At 39.1% G+C, this 14,805-nt stretch overlaps 1 protein-coding gene across 3 annotated transcripts in view; it reads left to right on the forward strand.

The window, feature by feature from the left end:
• AGBL4 (AGBL carboxypeptidase 4) overlaps positions 1–14,805 on the forward strand; it is a 1,546,465-nt gene that overhangs the window by 1,245,435 nt on the left and 286,225 nt on the right. The gene's annotated exons all lie outside the window — the stretch shown is intronic.

Consider the following 14,805-nt stretch of genomic DNA (forward strand, 5'->3'; position numbering starts at 1 on the left):
AGAATCAGGAAAGGTGATAGGTAAGAACTTGCACCTTTAAATCACCAGAGTACTCAGTCTGCCCCAGCTGACCTTTCCCCTGGTGTTGGAGTCTAGCCAACCTTGGAGTGTGCATTGGCCACCAGCTAGGGCTGGCTTACTTAGCAGGGGATGTTGGTTAATTATTTAGCACTGTATTCCAGCCTACTGAGCAGTGTTAGACATAACAGAGGGAACCAGAGGTGATAGATGGTGATGGGAAAACAAAATTGCTTCTTAGAGTTTGCTTCCTGACTGTGCCTACTGTAAAACACACTATTAGAAGGAAGAAAATCTTTGCTCTATTAATAAATAAACATGTAGTGAATAGTTAGATGTATGAGAAAACCAAGCCACTTCTAGAATCTTGGGAAGTCTGATGCCAGAAGAGTCAGTACAAGGAATAAGAATGTTTTCTATCGAATAGTCCTGGTATGTTTGGTGCAATGCAGTGGAATGAAAAGGTCCTGAGCTGGGACCATGAGACCTAGGTTTGCATTCTATCTCTCAAACTCATTAGGTCAACTCTGATGCCACTTAGGCAATGTGGATGCCAAAAAGGCCAATGTGATCAAAGTCTGTGTTAATAGAAGTCTAATTATAAAACAAGGAGGGATATATTTATTAGTCAGAGTTCTCCAGAGATACAGAACCAATAAGATGTGTGTGTGTATGCTATAAAGAACTGGGTCATGCAATTATGAAGACTGACAAGTTCTAAGGTCTGCAGTCAGCAAGCTGGAGTCCCAGGAGAGCCAATGGTGTAGTTTATTTTGTTTGTTTGTTTATTTGGAGGAATCACAATACTCAGTTGTAATAACTACTGTAAAGTTACTATAATCAAGACAGTGTGGTATTGACAAAGACATATACATTTAGATTGATAGAGCAGAGTAAAGAGTTCTACCCACACAAATATGGTCAATTGATTTTGAACAAAGATGCAAAGGAAATTCAATGAAGAAAGGATTATCTTTTCAACAGATGGTGCTGGAACAATTGGACTTCACATAAATCAAATCATACAGCATGTGCTCTTCTAGGTCCAATTGCTTCCTCAATATATTATTTTTTAGATTCATCTAGATTGTTGCATGTATCAATAGTTTATTCCTTTTTAGTCTTCTTTAGCATTCCATTGCTCATAATATACCATAATTTGTTTATCCATTCACCTATTTGAATTGTTTTCAGTTTTTGGCTTTTCTGGAAAAATATGCTGTCAACATTCTTGAACAAGTCTTTTTTGTGAATATATGTTTTGATTTCATTGGATAAGTAGCCAGAAATATAATTGCAGAATCAATTATATAAGAAACTTCCAGTTTTCCAAGGTGTTTGTATCATTTTATAACTCCTCCCAGTTATGTCCAATTGCTCCATACCTTTGTCAATACTTGATATTGTCAGTCCTTTTGATTTTTGTTACTCCAGTGAGTGTTTAGTAGTATTTCCTTATGGCTTTAATTTGCATTTCCCTAACAAGTAATGATGTTTAACACTTTTTCATGAGTTTATTGGACATTCAAATATCTTCTTCTGTGAAATGTCTGTTCAATCTTTTGCCCTTACCAAAATTGGATCGTCTCTTTGTTATGGATTTGTATGAGCTCTTAATATATTTTGGATGTAAATCATTTGCTAGTTATATTATTATCAATGCTTTCCCCCATTGTTGCTTGCCTTTTCACTTTCTTAATATCTCTAATTTTTTAAAATTTTAGATTCAGGGGCACATGTGCAGGTTTTGTTACATGGATATATTGCATAATGGTGAGGTTTGGGCTTCTAGTGTACCCATCAACCATAGAGTTAATGTTGTCCCCAACAGGTCATTTTTTAACCTTCTCCCTCCTCCCACTCTCCCAGCTTTTGGAGTTCCCAGTGTCTGTTATTTTCATCTTTGTATCCATATGTATCCCTTGTTTAGCTCCCATTTGTAAGTGAAAACATGTGGTACTTGACTTTCTGTTTCTGAGTTATTTCTCTTAGGAATATGGTCTCCAGGTCCATCCATGCTGCTGCAAAGGACATGATTTCATTCTTTTTATGGCTGCATAGTATTTCGTGGTGTATATATACCACATTTTCTTTATCTAGCCAACCACTGATGGACCCTTAGGCTGATTCCATGACTTTGCAATTGTGAATTTTGCTGTGATAAAAATATAAGTGCATGTGTCTTTTTGAAACAATGATTTCTTTTCTTTTGGGTAGATGCCCAGTAGTGACATTGCTAGGTCAAATGGTAGTTCTATTTTTAGTTCTTTGAGAAATCCCCATACTGTTTTTCATAGATGCTATACTAATTTACATTTCCATCAACATATCCCTTTTCTCCACATCCACACTAATATCTGTTGTTGTTTTACTTTTTAATGATAGCCATTCTTACTGGTGTAAGATGATATCTCAATGTGGTTTTAATTTGCATTTCTCTGATGATTAGTGATGTTGAGCATTTTTTTCATATGTTTATTGGCCACTTGTATGTCTTCTTTTGAGAAATATCTGCTCACATCCTTTGTCCACTTTTTAATGGGATTGTTTGGTTTTTTTTCTTGTTGAATTGTTTGAGTTCATTGTAGATTCTGGATATTAGTCCTTTGTCAGACACATATTTTGCAAATATTTTCTCCCATTCTGTAGCTTGTCCATTTACCCTGTTATTTCTTTAGCTGTGCAGAAACTTTATAATTTATTAAGTCCCCTAATGGTATAGCTCTAATCTGAGTTCAAAGGCCTGAGAACTAGGTAGAGCCAACTATAGTTCCAGTCCAAAGGTTGACAGGCTAAGACCTAGGAAGAGCTGATATTTCGGTTGGAGTTTGAAGGCAGGGAAAAAGCTGGTTTCCCAGTTCAAAAGCAGGGAGGTAAGAGGAGTTGCCTCTTATTCAGGGAATAATATCCTCTTATTTAGCCTTTTGTTGTATTCAGACTTGCCCACCCACGTTACAGAGGGCAATCTGCTTTACTCAACAGTAAAGCATAGTTTAACATTTATCAATTTAAGTGTTAAACTCATCCAAAAATGCCCTCCCAGAAACACCCAAAATAATGTTTGATCCAATATTTGTGTACCTCCTCATAGCCAGTCAAGTTGACACATAAAATTAACCAGCACAAGGAGTGATGATGCCTCTATATTCTGTACCAGTTATAGGTCTCTGGGGAACCCAACATTCAGTTCAGATCTTCAAACCTTAAATGAGAGTGTTTTCTAAGGAAGTCCCAGGGCCCAGACGGTGCTCAGAACTATAGCACTGGAGTCAAAAGAACCTGAGGATAAAAAATAGAAAACCCAGAGAAAAGACCTTATCCTTGTTCCATGTAATTTCTTGTTTCACTTTTTCTACCTGTAAGGTAGAAATAATAATTGTGCTTACTTAGAATGGAAGTTAGGAAGGTTGAATTAGATAATCAGCATGAAAGCACACAGCACAATGCAGAAGGCAGCAGAATGGCTTTGTGTGGCTACATGAGGGAATACTATGATTGGAGAGCAGAGCTAAAGAGAGCCCATTTTAGGCTCAATAGAAGAATCACTTGAATCAAGAGTGGGGTTACTATCAGCTTTCTTAGGTGGCTAGATCCCCATCACTGGATGTGTGTGAGCAAAAGCTGGACCACCTATTGGCAAGAACACTTTAAAGAGAACAGAAACACCATACATTGGTGGATGGTCTAAAGCCTATTAAAAGTCTTGCAAAGAACTCCTTATAAATAAAAGTTCTTCCCCTTCTGGAGCTTGTTTTTCCTCCAGTGTCAAATGCAAACACTGGACTAGAAGATTTCCAGGGGCTCTTGTAAGTCTAGCATTCCTTGGTTCACACTTTGCAACTTTCACCAGAACTACTGCTGTAGTCCCCAAATTGGCCTCTCTACCTTCAACCTGTATCTGTATCCCCCACAAATCCACCCCTTAAATCCATTCCCAAGTCCATGCTGCAGCCAGAGAGACCTTCTTGGCATATGACTCTGGCCACTTCCTGACGCTGCTTAACACTTTTCATGCTTCCTTATTGCCCTCAGGATAAATGCCAACCTCTCCAGCCTTTCTCAGAGAAGGGCTGCTTTAGACTGGCATTCAAGGCCCTTCAGAATCTGGCCTAATGACCCCTTTTTTTTTTTTTTTTTTTTTTTTTTGCTGTAATCAGATACTGAACTTTATTTAGTAGTATGCAAGCTAATGTATTTCTACATTTCTGAGTTCTGCAATTCATTTTTTAATGTACAAAAAATGAAATAGGATAATGGTTAGAGGGCAATAATGAGGAGAAATGTGATAGCACAAGTACAATAAAATGTAATGGTTAAAGCTAAGTGATGGATATATTGTTTCAAGTTTGCTCTGTTTAGTAACTTTCACAATAAAATGTTGGGGTAAATTGCACTGTGATTTACCTTCTAATCTTACGAATTAAAGAATTAATACTTTTGAAATTCAGGTAAACAATTTTTTTTTTGATTCTTTTTTTTTCTTTTATTATTATTATTATTATTATTATTATACTTTAGGTTTTATGGTACATGTGCGCAATGTGCAGGCAAGTTACATATGTATACATGTGCCATGCTGGTGCACTGCACCCACCAACTCGTCATCTAGCATTAGGTATATCTCCCAATGCTATCCCTCCCCGCTCCCCCCACCCCACAACAGTCCCCAGAGTGTGATGTTCCCCTTCCTGTGTCCATGAGTTCTCATTGTTCAATTCCCACCTATGAGTGAGAATATGCGGTGTTTGGTTTTTTGTTCTTGCGATAGTTTACTGAGAATGATGATTTCCAATTTCATCCATGTCCCTACAAAGGACGTGAACTCATCATTTTTTATGGCTGCATAGTATTCCATGGTGTATATGTGCCACATTTTCTTAATCCAGTCTATCATTGTTGGACATTTGGGTTGGTTCCAAGTCTTTGCTATTGTGAATAATGCCGCAATAAACATACGTGTGCATGTGTCTTTATAGCAGCATGATTTATAGTCCTTTGGGTATATACCCAGTAATGGGATGGCTGGGCTAAGGACCCCTTTTATCACTCCTTTTCATGCACCCAACATTTTAGCCACAACTAAGCACTGGTTATTCCCCAAAACATAACAGATTCTTTCATACTTCCATATCTTTTTGTCCTGTTTTATTTTTCCAGAATGCCTTATCTCCTTATCTGCTTCCTTATCCTTCAAAATCTATTTTCAATATCATCATCTCTAGGAAGCCCTCACTGACCACCCAGGCTGGTTTAGGAGAAAACTGTCTGTACCAGCCTCTTTCACACAGCAGCAGAGTTGTCCTTCTTCAATATTTCATGAAGCTTTGAGGGCAAAGACAAGCATCCAGTCCATTGTATATATTTTTAATACTTGTTTCCTAATTGAATGAAAATGTATTTCCATGATGCAGCCTAGCTTCCTCACTCCAGGATGTGGAATATAGTGACTTTGTGGGGTTGCCATTATGACAAATCATTTCCTCTGCTTGCCAATCAATATATGTTTATTCAAGAAAAACACATGAAAAAATAAACTTAAAATGCTCAAAAACTATCACCATTTCTATATTGATGTATTTCTTTCCAGGCTGTTTTTTGCATGCATGTTATAAAGAAGATGTCAAATATCTAATATTTTTCTTACTCTTTTTTCTCTTAATATTATAGTATTAGAATTTTCCATGTTAATATATAGTTTTTCATAACCATTGTTTTTAAGACTGGATAATATTCCATCACATAAATAAGTAAGTAAATAACTTTTTGGTTGAATATTTAAGTGCATATTTTTTCACCATTATAAAAAATTCAATGACAGGCATCTTTGTGCATAAAGCATTTCTCTGTGTTTAGGATTTGTGTCTGAGGATCAGTGTCTGTGGCTGTTTTTATCTTGTGAAAATCAGGGCCTTTATCTAGAATCTGCCTGTGTTTTCTCCCCCAAACCTCCCAGACCAAAAAAGCAAAAACTGACATCAGTGCCCTAAGAGTCACTTAGTGCAATGTTTCATGTATGGCTCCCAATTAAGGCAATATGCCCCTTTTCAAATATGGCCATAAATATTTTCCTTCGGTGAAGTAGATGCCACGGAGATAATATTGATTGCAAATTACAGCCTTTGTAATTAACTAATTTATGCAGCTGGAAGATGGAGCTGGTGAAATCATTTGCTTCTGAAGGAGAATGGTGGCCTTTCCAAATTTGACTATCAGATATGAATTTGACCTAATCTCGGGAATGTTTCTGGTGAGACTGCAGACTCTTAGGTGCTTAAGAAGTCACTGAGGCTCTGGACAAACAGGATCGTATTAGCTTTTTGCCTACTGACTACACAGCCTCCACCACTCACCCAAAATGGATCTGCATCCCCTAGGTGCATCTGCAAGCACACAAAAACACACACTGGGAAGGGGTATGAGCTGAGGTTAGCCCTAGGTGCTGCACTTTCTATTCCTGACATATCAGGATGTGTGGGAGGGAGGCCAAAGCTGCAGCACCAGGCTGGGCTTCCAGTCCTATTGCTATTGTGGAAGCTGGCTCCAGACAGATGGGGGCAGCAAAGAGCCAGCCTGTATGGTCAGCTGGGATTCTAGTTGACCAAAGCTATTGGGAGAAGAACTCAAGCTCATCAGTGTGGCAAGTTAGACAACTTGATCTGGACACATGCATAAATGGAACAGGGGTCCAGATACCCACAGGATTAATACTAATAAACCATTTTGCTTAAGCAGCAAAACTCAGTTTATATATTGAATGATAGAAAATTATTTTATTGAATCCTCTCCATAAGCACACCCATTTAATAAATAAAGAAACTGAAGTTCAGGCTAGTTAAATAGCTTTTTCCCAAGTTCACACTTGGGCCCTAAATGTCAAAGCTAGTGATTAAACAGGTCTTCTGACTCCATGGAGTGACTGGATTATGTTACGTTCTTTGTATCCACTATCTCATTTGATTCTGGAGGCTAGTCAACCAGGTACCTTTTTAAGTGGATAGGCTGAGGCCTAAACTTAACAGAATACCACTATTCCAGTGATAAAGGATCTTTAGGGGCAGGAAATAGCAACATTCAAAATGTCATACGTGGGGAGAGGGGTGGGTACTCGTCTCCGGCTTTCATAAAGCACTTGGGCAAACACCCCTCCTCATCTTTTTTCCCAGTTTTTCCTCTTTGTGCTCAAACTATTCTCAAGTATTTGCAATTCCTAGAACGGACTAAGTTCTATTTCATTTCCAGGCTTTTGCACATGTTGGTCCCTCAGCCTTGAATGACTTCCTTCACACTTGTTGGTCTAGTTAATTCCTATTCATCCTGACCACCTTCGAGGGCATTCTCTAAGCCCCTCCTTGCCTAGACAGATGTAGGTATATCTTCTGTGCTTTCACAGTGGTTTGCACAAACCTCTATCATAGCGTGTATCATACTACTGCATACTATGATATCTTTTTCCTTCATTATATTGTGGATGCCTTACAGACAGAACCATATCTTATTCATCTCTCTGCTGGGCACATAGCTGGTGTTCAAACATTTGTTGAATTACTATATGTATGCATGAAGAAGCATCTTTCAAGATTCTTACAAAAGTTCAGAGGGTACCAGAGGTTTCTTATTGATTATAGGGACTAGTTACCATAATCCTTGAGGGAAATGAAAGTTGACCCTTAAACCTGAGGGTTACAGACTGGCATTTCCTTCCTCTCTTTAGAAACATGATAAGTTTCTTGCCTTTGTAGTTATCTGGTTAAAAGGTATTTCAAATTCTTATTATAACTCATTCAACATATACCTATTCTTTATCTTATTCCTACAAGTGCCTGAATGTAGAGGCCAGGCCCCACCACAGTTCTATTTGAGTTACTTTTTAGATTGACTTGGCAAAGCAAAATCTGGCTGTTCTGCCATAAAAGGATGATCTCAGATATGATCAAGGGACTTCAAATCGTATCTGCCCATCCAAAAAGCAACGGTGCAGCTATTTCAAAGGTTACCTTTAGTCCTCAACTTGTATACAACCTTCTCCCCACCTAACCACTGCTAATCTGACATAAGCATTTAACTGTAATTCTATATAGCAAAATGCATAATCAACAGAACCGGCGACATCTCTCTCTAGGTCTCTGTCTCTGTCTGTCTGTGTGTGTGTGTGTCTCTCTCTCTACACACACACACACATGCACACGCACACACACACAAAACAGTTCCTCAATGAGTGGACAAAATCTGCCCATGTTTTATTTAGTTTGAGCAGCTAATGCCAGAACAAAGGTAATGAAATATATTAATTACATTAGAGATATTTTAGAGAACCAAGATTTGCTTTCAGAAAGAGAGACCACATCTGACTGAGCTAAGTTGATAGCAACATGCAGATGATTAACAGCTAATAACATTAGCGTTGTAATTAGAACTGCCTTGAACTCTTAACCCATCTGCCTTTCTGATTTTGAGATCCATACAGTGAAGAACAAGATGATCTTTCTCTTTCTTGATTTACCTGGATGTTTATAATACATTCTCTCCCAAATAAATATTACTAACTGCTATCATTCACTTTCTATCTACTGTGTGCCAGGTGCTCTATAGATACTGAGTATATGAAGAATATATTATGCACTCAACCCTTGAGGAATTAAATATAGTTTACTTCTCTCAAAGAACTTATCTGGTAGGAATTATGACACCTATTTTTTTTTAGATAAGGAAGCTGAGTGAAGTCACTTGTTGAAAGCTACCAAGCTGGTTAACTAAGCACAGATTCAAAATTAGTTCCTACTGACTCCTGTTCTTTCCATCATACCACAGTGTTCTACAAATGGCCATTATTGCTATTACCTTGGTAATTTACTCACCCTGGTTGACTTTCTGGTATTCAACTCACTGTTCTGTTTAACAGTGAAGGAAAACATGAAAGGGAAAATGTAACTAAGCATGAGGTCAAGTACCCTACCTGTTTGTTTGAAAAATTCACCATTATTGTTGAAATAATCAGTCCCTGGAGTCCCAACAAAAGATGAGCAAATGATCTGAACAGACACTTCTCAAAAGACATACAAATGACCAAAAAATATATGGAAAATGCTGAATGTCATTAATCATTAAGGAAATTCCAATGAAAACCACAATGAGGTATCATCTCACCCATGAGGATGGCTATTATTGAGAAGACAAAAATAATAAATGCTGGCAAGGATGTGGAGAAAAGGGAACTCTTATACACCATTGATGGGAATGTAAACTAGTACAGCCACTGTGGAGAACAGTATGGAGTTTTCTCAAAAAAGTACAAATAGAGCTACTATATGATCCAGCAATCCCACTACTGGGCATTTATCCAAAGGAAAGGAAATCAGTATATCAAACAGACATCTGCACCACCATGTTTATTGCAGAACTGTTAACAGCCAAGATGTAGAATTGATCTAGGTGTCCAACAACAGATGAATGGATAAAGAAAATGTGGTGTATATACACAATGGAATACTATTCAATCATCAAAAAGACTGAGATCCTGTCATTTATGGCAACATGGAAGAAGCTGGAGGACATTCTGTAAAGTGAAATAAGCCGGGAACAGAAAGTCAAACACCACATGTTGTTTGATCTCATACATGTTTGATCTCATACGTGTATGTTTGATCTCATACATAGGGAGAGATTTGCTACAGGATACAAGATTACAGGTAGATAGGAGGAATAAGTTCTAGGGCTCTATGCCACTGTAGGATGACTATAGTTAACAATAATAGTTATATAATTTCAGCTAGAACAATGGTATTGAATGTTTCCAGCACAAACAAATAAGTGTCAGATGACGGATATGCTAATTACCTTGATCTGATCACTATATATTATATATATCAAAATATCACTATGTTTCCCATAAATATGTACAATTATTATATGTCAATTAAAAAATATTTTTAAAAAGTAGCAAATGAGCAGAATTCAGTGATGGGAAAATCAAGCAGGAAGTTCTTAAATGTTAATGTTAGCAAGTAAATTACACTAGTGAGGTTTAAACTCTAGGCTGAAGATCAAGAGAAGAGCAAAGAGATTCAAGGTCCCAAAGAGGAAGTTGACAGGGAACTGGGGGACAATCAGTCTCTGGCTAAAACTACTTGACAGCAATATTGCTGAAGGTGTTGCTGAAATAATATCATGACAGGATTTTGCCAGGGGATTCAAAAATACCCAAATCTAACCTCATCTCAGCCAATTCTCTCTGGCAACTCCTTGAGGCAAATATATTCACGAGAGAGGAGAAGTTAGTTATTATTATTATTACCTAGGATTTTGGCTCCAAGTCCCAGTGCATAACATGACTGAGCTGAGCTGAACTAAAATGAAGGTCCTTTTCTCCCAGAGCCCTCTCCTGAGCCTTGATTTGGAAAAAAAAAAAAAAAAAAAAAAAAAAAGCTACCCAAAATGTCTCCATCAGAGCCAGAAGAAAAGGAGCAAAGAAGCCTACACAGGAAGAATAGTAAGTCTAGTAGTAGGATCCACCTTACCCAATTCTGCTCCATCACCAGTTATTACTTTCCACCAAGGCTTCAAGGAAGGGAAATACACAAAGTCTGACCCATGAGAAGCAAAGCAACACCTTATTCTTAGCTGGAAATTTGAGCTCAAACCCTAGTGCAGAGAGCTCTGGAGGCCAGGTTGTAGATATAGTAAACAATAAATGAGATAATACGTGAGGCTTCTATCATCAAGCCTAGGCTCCCTTTAGATGAGGTCAGCCTCCTCCTGGGAGCCTAGAATCACTTCTCTCTTCTCTTGAACCTCAGCCAAGAGTCCAGACCTCCCTAATGCCATGTGCTTACAAATCTGGACATCTAACAACACCCTACTTGATTTTCCCATTGCTTATTTCCACTCATGAACTGAAGTTTTTTTGTTTTGTTTTTCTGCCAGTTCATCTCACAAGCCTGCCTGTATTTCTCTAAAACAATATGAAACTATTTCTTCTTCATATATTGAATTCATATCCCTCAGCAGACATTACCATCTTTTAGAAACTTTCTAATCCACTCCCTCTGACTACCTCACTTTGCCTCCAGTCTGGGTTAGGTGTGTCTTCTGTGTTTCAACAGCCCCCTTGGCTTCCATCTCTCAAAGCACTTATCACTCCATATTGTTATTTTTTATTATTATTATACTTTAAGTTTTAGGGTACATGTGCACAATGTGCAGGTTTGTTACATATGTATACATGTGCCATGTTGGTGTGCTGCACCCATTAACTCGTCATTTAGCATTAGGTATATATCCTAATGCTATTCCTCCCCTCTCCCCCCACCCCACAACAGTCCCCAGTGTGTGATGTTCCCCTTCCTGTGTCCATGTGTTCTCATTGTTCAATTCCCACCTATGAGTGAGAACATGCAGTGTTTGGTTTTTTGTCCTTGCGATAGTTTGCTGAGAATGATGGTTTCCAGCTTCATCCATGTCCCTACAAAGGACATGAACTCATCATTTTTTATGGCTGCATAGTATTCCATGGTGTATATGCGCCACATTTTCTTAATCCAGTCTATCATTGTTGGACATTTGGGTTGGTTCCAAGTCTTTGCTATTGTGAATAGTGCCGCAATAAACATATGTGTGCATGTGTCTTTATAGCAGCATAATTTATAATCCTTTGGGTATATACCCAGTAATGGGAGAATGTTTCTCTCCCAGAAATGAAATCCTTAAAGGTTGGGAATGTGTCTGATTCATCGATGTTTCCCCAGTGTTTAGCCCAGGATTTGGGACAGAGCAGACTCTAGAGAGTGTTTGATGAATAAATAAATTAAGAAATTACTGAGTTTGTCTAGGCCAGCGCAGTGTTGTCCAGGAGCAGGTGGGGGAAATAGGAATATCTGATTCAGAGTCCTTATTGTGAATTAAGAACCTCCTAATCTACTTCCTCCTTCTGTTCATGACCCATAGCCCTCAAGATGACTATTCACCTAAAATCATACTCATCCTCTCCCCCATCACACAGCACGAATTCCCTTTTCTAAGACTTCAGATATTCTGAATCCAGCTTTGTAGTTTCCACTGGACAACTTTCAGCCTTGAGAAATATGCCTCTTGGCCTGACTCATCCCTGGGAACTTCTGTCCATTTTGATGCCCACAAAGGCAATTCCCCACCTGTAAGATCCCAGCCACACAACAGACCCACACTTATTATCTGTCTCAACTTCAGGTAGTAGCCTCTCATCATGTTTCCTGGCTATGCTGCCCTGACTTCTGGATGGACCTTCCTGAGTTTGCCTTTCTTCCTGAACTTCCAAGTCACCTCTCACAGTTACCCAATCCCTGTGTAAGACCTTGCTGAACAGTTCCTTATCTTTCATCTCAGACCCTCTTGATGCCTGCCTCTTGGGCTGTGATCAGAGATAGCCATGCCCTGGACACTGCTGTGTCAACCCCTCTAGCAGGAGGCTCTAAAATCAGATCCCACCCACTCCCTACATACCCTATCTGATGCAACACAATGTGCTGTTCCTAGATATGCACCCAAAAGCCACTCTAGTAGAGAGGGTTGAACCTCACAGAAACCAGAGCAGGCAAGATAGAATAGAATCAAGAAGACAGACACACATAACTAGGAAACGGGGATCCCAGAATAGAAATCAGAGAAGAGGGGGACTTAAAAAAATACTAGTTGAAATTGTAGATCAAATTTTCAAGAGCAGGATGTACCAATCCAAGTTGCTCATCGAGTCTGAAATAAACCTAGAAAGGTAAAGTGAGAATCAGATCTTAGACCCTAATTATCAGACCAGAACATTTGAATTTGAAACAGTTAAAAATAGGAAGCCACTGTAAATGCTTGAGCAAAGCTGTCCAGGAACATACAGAAGGCACCAAATTGGGATTCAGGAGGCTTGAGTCTGAGGTCCTGGCTTTCTCACTAGAGGTCTATGTGACTGTGGGCAGTTCTCCTCCCCAATCTGCCCCAGATAAACTATGTACCAATGTTGAATGGTCTTAGCAGTTCCTTCAGGCCCTCAGATTCCATGATACACATGCGTTTGACCTGAAGAACTTGAGTATCGCTCCATATAGCATCCACCACCCCCACCCCCACCCACTACCTTGTACTCCCAATCTGCTGAGAATCAGAGCTCCAGAGGAACACCTATTGTGTCCCATCTGTAGGCGACAGAACCAGAGAGAGGAATGCTGTGCCACATGTGCTCTTGTTTATTCCTGATACTTTCCAGAGAACCAGGGATGGGGGAAAAAGGGAGGGAGGAAGAGGCCTCCACGCAGGATCAGTTACAAGCATTGTTGTCCCACTCCATATGTAGACACTGGACAAGCACAGCAGACAATCAGCATGTGGGAAAACCTGGGCCTTTTACCAACTAGCATCGTCCAAAGGTCAAATTTGAGACTTGGAATTTAAAAGGGAAACAAATAAATGAGCAAGCAGCTCTGAACTGGTTGCCTCAGATGAGAGAACATGAGAAGACCACATCCCTGCCCTTTGTGCTAGTCAGTATAGGCTGGGCTAGGCCATTAGTACAGAAAAACTCCCAAATCTCAGTAGCTCATCACAGTAAAGTTCATTTATTTGTTGAACACTAATAAATTTTGCCAAACCTGAAATTTTGAATAAAATAAAAATAGCTTCCATCTACTGAGTACCTATTTATGCCCAGGACTATGCTATACACTTTGCATAAATTAGCTCCTTTTTACACACGAAGAAGTTGAGATTCAGGGAGGTGAACTGATTTGAATGAAGTTACAAATCTAATAAATGGTAGACTGGGATTGAAACCCAAGATGATCTAGGCCTGACGCCTGTGCTCTTTCCTTACTCTACACTGCTTCTGAAGGGGACCTTGAAGTGGACCCAATCCCTTATCCACATCAATCAGGCACATCTCGCACGGAAGAGGATGAGGAAAAGAAATCGTCTGACAAATGGCTTAGGGAATATATTTTTACAAAAATAATTTGCATTGTCCTTTCAGCTTGCCCACTGTCAATAGTGGAGGCTACTCGGTGCCTAACTCTCTATTGTGGACTTGTATCCCCAGATTAGAAGCACTTCAAGCACAGGGGCTGTGTGTCCCCAGGAGCCAGCCTCAAGGTCAGGAGAGTTCTCAGAGCATGTTTATTAGTTGATTGGTTGAGTGAATGAGTAAATGAGTAGTTCCATTCATTCTTTAACAGAGTTTTGAGGAGTCTTAAGATTTGTGGTTGAAATCAGACCACAAAATTTTGAAGGGAAAAGTCTATGCTTTATAGCTCCTTAGATTTCCTGCACTTAACATAATATAGGGCATAGGTTAGCTCTTATACCACCCTAAATGCCTGAAGAAGTGGACCCTATTCCTCATGCACCCAGAATAAAACTGAGGAAGGAGGAAGTGAATTTGAGGAATATTTGAGACAATGAAACAAGGGGACTTACTTACCAACAGTGTGTCAGAAGTAAGGGAAGAAATACACAAAAGAAGCATAGGGATACCCGTCTTTGGAAATTACCTCAGACCCCTAAGAGTAATGTAGAGTTTAAGCAGAGTGTGTAACTGATTTTTCCCCAGACCTGGAGAAATTGAACAGCCTGCAGGCACAAATGAGGTTCCATTTATAATAATCATATGTGGTTTGCTGCCTCATTCCTCTACCTGTTAAGGCAGGACTCCAGTCTTCCTCAAAATCTCATTCAGTTGTTTCTAGATGTCTCCAAGTGGCATTGTATGTAAGCTCAGAAAGGGTACTATCCACTTCTACGTAATGTCTACCATGTTGCTTCTTTCTTGTTCGGCCC

The sequence above is a fragment of the Pongo abelii genome, chromosome 1 (genome assembly GCF_028885655.2).
Source record: "Pongo abelii isolate AG06213 chromosome 1, NHGRI_mPonAbe1-v2.0_pri, whole genome shotgun sequence".
Lineage (NCBI taxonomy): Eukaryota > Metazoa > Chordata > Mammalia > Primates > Hominidae > Pongo > Pongo abelii.